The sequence below is a fragment of the Arvicola amphibius genome, chromosome 14 (assembly GCF_903992535.2).
Source record: "Arvicola amphibius chromosome 14, mArvAmp1.2, whole genome shotgun sequence".
NCBI classification, from domain to species: domain Eukaryota; kingdom Metazoa; phylum Chordata; class Mammalia; order Rodentia; family Cricetidae; genus Arvicola; species Arvicola amphibius.
Genome location: NC_052060.1, coordinates 1,681,253 through 1,689,891, shown reverse-complemented (window position 1 = coordinate 1,689,891; position 8,639 = coordinate 1,681,253). Strand labels below are relative to the sequence as shown.

Here is an 8,639-nt window from a genome sequence, read left to right as displayed (position 1 = left end):
TGTAAAAAGAAGAGAGGTGCTCAACAAAGTAGCTAAACTGTCAGGGCGGAGTTAATAATCACGGGTTATGAAATTCCCTTACGTGAGTGTTGTGCGTATGTGCTTGGCTGACTTTTGGGGGGGGGTTGTTTTTGTTTTGGTTTTGGTTTTTGGTTTTTCAAGACAGGGTTTCTCTGTAGCTTTGGAGCCTGTCCTGGAACTAGCTCTTGTAGACCAGGCTGGCCTCGAACTCAGAGATCCTCCTGCCTCTGTCTCCTGAGTGCTGGGATTAAAGGCGTGCGCCACCACCGCCCGGCTTGGCTGATTTTTCGACATAGTGAAAAGCTTTGAATGCTAAGCAGTTTGAGCTGAATCTGGAAAACAAATCCTCAACATTATGCAAGTATTCTTATAGAGAGAGGGACAAAGAAACCAGCATGCTACCATCCAGAGACATTTGCTTACATTCTGACATAATTAATAGAATAAAAAAAGCTAAATAATAGTTTTTCTTTTATGGCATATAATAAGTAAAATATTCGTTTGTGGCAAGGATGAGGGCACAGCTCTGAGTAGCCTGAGTTGCTCTCTTACTATTTTAAGCCCTGAACTCCGGACAGTCATTGGCTGTGAAATGGCAAAGAATTGCAGGATGAGCCAATGTGAAGCAGTTAGCCCCAAAGCTCACTTGTCAATGTCAACACCACAAAAAAGTAAATAAAAAGTCCTGAGGAAATGAACATCAGGCTTGGGTAGTTGCGTCATGTGTCTGACTGAAACCAGCATGGCACAGAAGTGTTGATTCTACAGTCGTTTTTTCTCTTCTTTCTGGCTTGCTTTTGTTTTTTCAAGACAAGGTTTCTCTGCATAGCCCTGGCTGTCCTAGAACTTGCTCTGTAGACCAGGCTGGCCTCCAACTCACAGAGATCCAGCTGCCTCTGCCTCCCGAGTGCTGGGATTAAAGGCGTGCACCACCTCCATACTCTGCCTTCCTTCCTTTCCTCCTTTTCATCAGGTGCTGCTGATGCCATGGGAAAGGACATGAATACTGTTGGATGTTTGTACACTGTATGAAGATGGCTGGCTGTGATTGGTGTAATAAAAAGCTGAGAAGCTGGGCTGGAGAGATGGCTCAGTGGTTAAGAGCATTAACTGCTCTTCCAGAGGACCTGAGTTCAATTCCCAGCAACCACATGATGGCTCACAACCATCTGTAATGAGATCTGGTGCCCTCTTCTGGCCTGCAGGCATACATGGAGGCAGAATGTTGTATACATAATAAATAAATAAAATCTTTTAAAAAAAAGCTGAAAGCCAGGCGGCGGTGGTGCACGCCTTTAATCCCAGCACTCGGGAGGCAGAGGCAGGAGGATCTCTGAGTTCGAGGCCAGCCTGGTCTACAAGAGCTAGTTCCAGGACAGGCTCTAGAAACTACAGGGAAACCCTGTCTCGAAAAACCAAAAAAAAAAAAAAAAAAATTTAGTAAAAAAAAGCTGAAAAGCCAATGGCTAGGCAGGAAGTATAGGTGGTACTTCCTTGCAAACAGAGAACTCTGGGAAAACAAAAGGTGGAGTGGCTAGCCTAACATGGAAGAAGCAGGCTGGGCAGTACAGAGTGAGTAGAGGTAACCAAGCCATGTGGAAGAACATAGATTAATAAAAGCGGGTTAATTTGCCGGGCGGTGGTGGCGCACGCCTTTAATCCCAGCACTCGGGAGGCAGAGGCAGGCGGATCTCTGAGTTCGAGGCCAGCCTGGTCTACAAGAGCTAGTTCCAGGACAGGCTCTAGAAACTACAGGGAAACCCTGTCTCGAAAAACCAAAAAAAAAAAAAAAAAAAAAAAAAAAAAAGCGGGTTAATTTAAGTTAAAAGAGCTAATGTGACAAGCTCAGGCATACATGCAGACAAAACACTGTACATGTAATAAATAAATCTTTTTTTGCTTAAAATAGTTAATTATATTTTATATGTATTTCATCTCTACAAATAAATAGGTTACAAAGAAAAATGCATAAGGAGATAATGTAACAATCAAATGAAAAACAAACTAAAAAGAACTGGGATATAGCTGACTACCAAAGAGCACTTCTCCAGCGTGTACAAACCCTGGGCTCCATCCCTGCAAACAGAAAAGAGACATAATGGGGCGGGAACTGACTGGTTTTAGTCTATCACATCCACATTAAGCTGTCCAAATCTCAGAAGCTGAAGCTCTCTGCAATTGTACCTGCCTTCTGGTAAAGGCCTACAGTGCTGGGCTCTAAATATCTAACATGAAGACTAGAACGCAGCACCGCCTTGCTTGCCTTTGCTAGCAATCGCAAATCAGAGGTCTATGGGTTTAAGGGCCAAGTCTATAAACCAAATTTTAGCCACACACTCTGGTCAGTACCAACTATTTTCCAGGGACAGTGGATGGTATTGGTTTAGTTTTTCAAACCCAAAATATCTGGCTGTTGAAACTAAAGCCTTCTGAACAAGTCTGCCATGTAAGAGATTGAAAGAATTCAGTCCCCAAAACTTTATATAGAGAAATATCAACAACAAAGAGAATTTGATATTTATGCAACAAAATTCATTTTCAAAGAACTGGCCAGTTGGCACAGGCTTCAGTAATGTCTACGGTCACTGGCATGGAAGGGCTCCTGCTCCCGGGAGTGCCTATGCTCTTTATGCCTAGGGGACTTATCTGGACTCTTACTTCTGCTTCTATGACTCCGCCCTTCAGAATGCCCACCACTCCTGCTGGAATAAGCACCTGAACTCCTCCTCTATCCTTATCTCTGCTCTTTTCTTCTCCCTCCCTCCTGCTCGAGGACTTCTGTTCATGCTTGGGTTTCTCTTTCTTTGGCTCCCACTTGGGATCCTCTGCTCTACCATGGAAGGAACTCCTGACATCAGGGGAGCCTGGTTGGTTCTTCGTTCCCTCCCTGGATTCAGACATCTGGGCTTTCTCTGAGTTCTTGCTGCTGTGCTTCTTTGGGCCATGGTCATCCTTTCCTTTTCTGTCTTGCTGCTGGAGGACGAAGAGCAGGATGGCAGTTCTGCTAGTTCCTTGCGTCCAGTCTTCTCTCTTTCTTTCTTTCTTTCTTTTTTGTTTTTTGAGACAGAGTTTCTCTGTAGTTTTGGAACCTATCCTGGAACGAGCTCTTGTAGACCAGGCTGGCCTTGAATTCACAAAGATCCACCTGCCTCTGCCTCCCAAGTGCAGAGATTAAAGGCGTGCGCCACTACTGCCTGGCTTTCTTTCTTTTTTCTTTTCTTTTCTCTCTTTTTTTGTCTTTTTTGTGCTTTTTGTGGGTTTGACATCTTCTTCTTCAGAGACCTCAGGAGAACTTGACGGAGGCGTTTTAGCCCCACAAACATTCTCCTGGCTATCTGGTCACATCATCCACATCTTCTGATTCCTGAGGAGCCCGGTAGTTTGACACATGGTCCACACGGATAGTTCTTCCTTTATTCTTAATTTCATTCAAATTGTCAACAGCCAGAACTGTGCTCCTCTGATTTTCATAGCACAGGAAACAGAATCCTTTGGATTTCCCAGGCTTCTTGTCTCTCACAAGATTTAAATGTTGACAATCTCCCCCTATTGTGAGAACACACAGATGATGTCTTCTGCGAGTTCTGAAGGAAGCCCTCCAAGAAAGATCCAGGCACTGTCCTTGCATTCTGAGAGTCAAGACCCCTTTTCTGCCACCCCAAGCTGACCCTCTCTCTCGTTCAATTCATTGATCAGCTTCACCTTAGTTAAATGGTTCATATTCGCACCTTGGCATTCCTCTCTCAAGCCCTCATAAATAAATCTTTTAAAAACAATTCATAACAACAATTAAACATCTATCATTTTACCCAGAGTTAAGTGTTGACCTCACCCCACATCAAGGAAATATTTCTTTGCAAGAGAGTCAGCCAGCTCCAGTGGCACACGCCTTGAATCCCAGCACTGAGGAGGCAGAGGCAGAAGTATTCTGAGTTTGAGGCCAGCCTGGTCTACAAAGCAAGTTCCAAGACAGCCAGGGCTACACATACATCTACAAAATATTCCCAAACCTAAGGCTCAGAGATCATTGCCGAAGAGAGGGCAGAAAGGTTCAAAGAGCAGAACCTTTCTCCTAGGAATGTCAGAAGCTAAACCCATAAAGTCTCACCAGCAGCTGAACATCCCAGCTTCATAATTCATTACCTGTCTTAACTTTGCTTTTAACTTGTGGCCCTCCAAGTGCTAGTATTCTGGGAGTGGACCACCATGCCCAGCTTCTAGCCATTCGGTGCTTTCTTGTTGCTGCTGCTATTGCTGCTTTGTAACCAGATCTTATGTAACCTAGCATTTCTCAAACTCCTGATCCTCCTGGCTCCCCCTCCTAAACGCGGGGACTAGGTGTGGGCACTACTGTTGCCAGCAGCCTCCTCTGAGAAAGAAACACATTTTCTAGCTAAACCCACACTAATCCTTGGTACAGTAAGGACAGATGGACATGATCTTCGTAACAGACATTTCTGCCTCAATGAGCTGGAGGTACTACTTCTTACCAAGTAAAGGCTTGTTATGCTCCTGTATATTTCTTGCCCATTCTCCCTTGTCTTTCTTCTCCTTGGTAAACTATTACATGAAACTCTGTAAGTTCTAGATCAACCTGGTAGCCCTCTATCAGGAAAATGAACATTTAAAAAAAAAGGGAGGGGGGCTGGAGAGATAGCTCAGAAGTTAAGAGCATTGCCTGCTCTTCCAAAGGTCCTGAGTTCAATTCCCAGCAACCACATGGTGGCTCACAGCCATCTGTAATGAGATCTGGTGCCCTCTTCTGGCCTGCAGACATACACACAGTCAGAATATTGTATACATAATAAATAAATAAATAAATAAATAAATAAATAAATAAATATTTTTTAAAAGAATGTCCCATAATACCTGGCTCAATTATTTTAAATCTATCTATCTATCTATCTATCATCTATCTATCTATCTATCTATCATTTATTTCTTTATTTATTTTGCCCAGCCTGGCTAAAAAATAAATAAGAATTAAAAACTGAACTCAGATGCCCTTGTTTCAGTTTCCTGATCTCCAGTTTCCACTGCACTCAGCCCTTCTTTACAGTGAGACTTTTGTTTCTTCTGCATGTCTGCATGCCTGAGTGAGTTTTTGCATACTACATGCATGCGAGTGCTTTGAGATGCCAGAAGGCATCAGATCTCCTGGAACTGAAGATACAGTGTCATAGTTAGGGTTTCTATCGCTGCAATGAAACACCAAGACCAAAGTTGGGGAAGAAAAGGGTTATTAGGCTTACAGTTCAGCCTTGCTATTTATCACTGAAGGAAGTCAGGACAGGGACTCAAAACAGGGCAGGATCCTGGATGCAGGAGCCAATGCAGAGGCCATGGAGAGGAACTGCTTACTGGCTTGCTTCCCCTGGCCACTCAGTGATGTTATAGAACCCAGGACCACCAGTCCACAGGTGGCACCATGAACTGAGCCCTCCCTCAGTGATCACTAAATGAGAAAAGACCTCACTCTGGTGACTCTAGCTCATGTCAAGTTGACATACAAAACCAGCCAGTACACAAGCAGTTGTGAGTCACCTGATGTGGGTGCTGGGACTCGAACTCTGGTCCTCTGTGGGAGCCATCTCTCCAGCCTCTCAGCTTTGTAGCTTTAGGGACAATATTATTGAAAATGCCTTTACAATTTTTCTATAAATCTGGAAGCATTCCAAAATTTAGGAAGAAGAGAGGGAGAGAACAACACACTTGTCTCCTGGCATTGGCGCCATCATGCCATGAACATAACAAGGGAGAGTTTTTTCTAGCAAATTTTGACAATAAAGATAGTGACTTTACTGGTTACTTTTTTTTCTTAAGACAGGGTTACTCTGTGAAACAGTCCTGGCTGTCCTCACTCTGTAGACCAGGCTGGCCTGAAACTCACAGAGATTTCTGCTTCCCAAATGCTGAGATTAAAGGTGTGTGCCACCACCGCCAGGCACTGCTAGTTACTTTTTATGTCAACTTGACATAGGCTAGGGCCACCTGGGAAGAAGTCATCTTAAGACAGTGTCTCCGTAGTATTGGCATGTAGGCAACTGTATAAGGGGATTTCTTTTCTTTCTCTCTTTTTTATTTTATTTTATTATTATTATTATTAAAAATTTCTGCCTCCTCCCTATTTTTCTTTTATAAAAGGGTGTTTTCTTGACTTGATGATTGATGTGGGAGGGCCCAGCCCACTGAGGGTGATGCCATCTCTGGGCAGGTGGTCTTAGGTGCTATAAGAAAACAGGCCAAAAAAAAAGAAAAAAAAAAAAAGAAAACAGGCCAAGGGCTGGAGAGATGGCTCAGAGGTTAAGAGCACTGGCTGCTCTTCCAGAGGTCCTGAATTCAATTCCCAGCAACCACATGGTGGCTCACAACCATCTGTACTGAGATCTGGTGCCCTCTTCTGGCCTGCGGGCATACATCAAGGCAGAATGTTGTATACATAATAAACAAATAAATCTTAAAAAAAAAAAGAAAAAGAAAAAAAGAAAGAAAACAGGCCAAGCCAGGCCACAGTGGCACACGCCTTTAATCCCAGCCCTTGGGAAGCAGAAGCAGAAGCAGAAGCAGGTGGATCTCTGTGAGCTCTAGGCCAGCCTGGTCTATAAGAGCTAGTTCAAGACAGGCTCCAAAGCTACAGAAAAACCCTGTGTTCTAAAAAAAAGAAAAAAGAAAGTAAGTTGAGTCAGGTAGCAGTGGCACACACCTTAATTTCAGCACTCAGGAGGCAGAGGCAGGAGGATCTCTGAGTTCGAGGCCAGCCTGGTCTACAGAGCAAGTTTCAGGACAACCAAAGTTACACAGAAAAACCTGTCTCAGACACACACACACACACACACACACACACACACACACACACACACACACCAAAAAAGAAAAAAGAAGATAAAAAGCAGAAAGCAGGCTGAGCAAGTCACGTGATGGTGATGAGTCTTAACAAGCAGTGTTCTCTACAGCCTCTGCCTCTGCCTCAACTCCTTTCAGTGACAGGAAGTGTAGGCAAAATAAACTCTTTCCTTCCCGCATTGCTAATAGTTATAGTGCCACAATAGATGTCAGATAGATGCCCTAAGATGCAGGTGGTGTGAGGTTATGGAACTGGATACTAGGGTTCCTATGCCTACCATCGATTGTTCCCCAAGGGTCTGGTCTCTGCCTTCACTGACAAACGCAGGGCAGGTGTAATTTCCTTCCGCTAGTTCTTTGAAGAGGCTAGCTCAGTCCTTCCAATGTTCTTGGTAGAACTCTAGGAATTCCGCAGCTCCTCTTGCTTTGAAGGACAGACAACAGGAGAGGCATGATTGAAAGGAGAGGGTGGCTATTCAGTTGGGCTAGTGAGGAGTCCTTTCCTAGAAGGCTGGGACCATGGACCTGCTGGCTAACAAAAGCACTTTTTTTTTTTTACCCTCGTTTCTCATTCCCAGCGACTGTAAATGAAGAACCCATTTCACGAGAAGCTATCAGTGTCTCTGTCTGTGCTGGTGGTTCTTCCTTCTGTCTGTCTGTGATGATGGTTCTTCCTTCTGTCTGTCTCTGCTGGTGGTTCTTCTGTCTGTCTGTGCTGGTGGTTCTTCCTTCTGTCTGTCTCTGCTGGTGGTTCTTCTGTCTGTCTGTGCTGGTGGTTCTTCCTTCTGTCTGTCTGTGCTGGTGGTTCTTCCTTCTGTCTGTCTGTGCTGGTGGTTCTTCCTTCTGTCTGTCTGTGCTGGTGGTTCTTCCTTCTGTCTGTGCTGGTGGTTCTTCCTTCTGTCTGTCTGTGCTGGTGGTTCTTCCGTCATTATTTGTTTTTCTTTTTTGAATTTTGAGATACAATTTCTTTGTGTAACAGCCCTGACTGTCCTAGAATTCACTCTGTAGACCAAGCTAGCTTCAAACTCACAAAGATCTGTCTGCCTCTGCCTCTGGAATGCTGTGATTGAAGGTGAGTGCCACCACCACCTGGCCAGCAAGCACCCTTGTTGAGCCATCTCTACAGCCACACCTATCTTCTTTCTAATCAAGAGAAAATAAATTCAATATTTGAAATGATGTTTACATCTTTTTGTATGTGTGTGTGCACTTATACTTACCAGGGCATTTATGTGGAATTCAGAGGGGAATGTCGGCTTTTGGTCTTCATTCTCTACCCTGAGATGGTCTTTTTGGCAACACCCACAGCTGACCCCTGAATTTCCCAGGACCACCTCTGTAGTGATTTGAAGGAGAATGTCTATAGGCTCAGATATTTAAACACTGGGTCCTCAGTTAGTGACACTGTTTGGGGGGGGGGTTGTGGAACCTTTGGGATGTTGAGCCATGTTAGAAAAACATCACTGGGGGACAGCCTTAGCGTGTGTATAGTCTTGCCCCACTACCTGATCTCTCAGTCTCACACCCCTGTCACCATGCCTGCTGCCAAGCTTCCCCACCATGATGGACACTAACCCTCAGGAACCATGAGCCAAAAGACACTTCCCTAAAAAGGTCACATTTCATTGGCACCCACAAAAAAGTGACTAACGTGGCCTCCCATCTTGCCTGGGAAGCACTGATTACAGCGGCTCTTCCTGAGCCCGACGTTGCATAGGCTCCAGGAATTTGAACAGAGATACTCATGCTTGCATGCTACCTCCTCAGTAAACTCC

The 8,639-nt window shown here is 44.5% G+C and overlaps 1 pseudogene; it reads right to left on the bottom strand.

The window, feature by feature from the left end:
- Positions 1 to 2,587: 2,587 nt before the first annotated feature.
- On the bottom strand, positions 2,588 to 3,741 carry LOC119800613 (annotated as a pseudogene).
- Between the last annotated feature and the right edge of the window lie 4,898 nt (positions 3,742 to 8,639).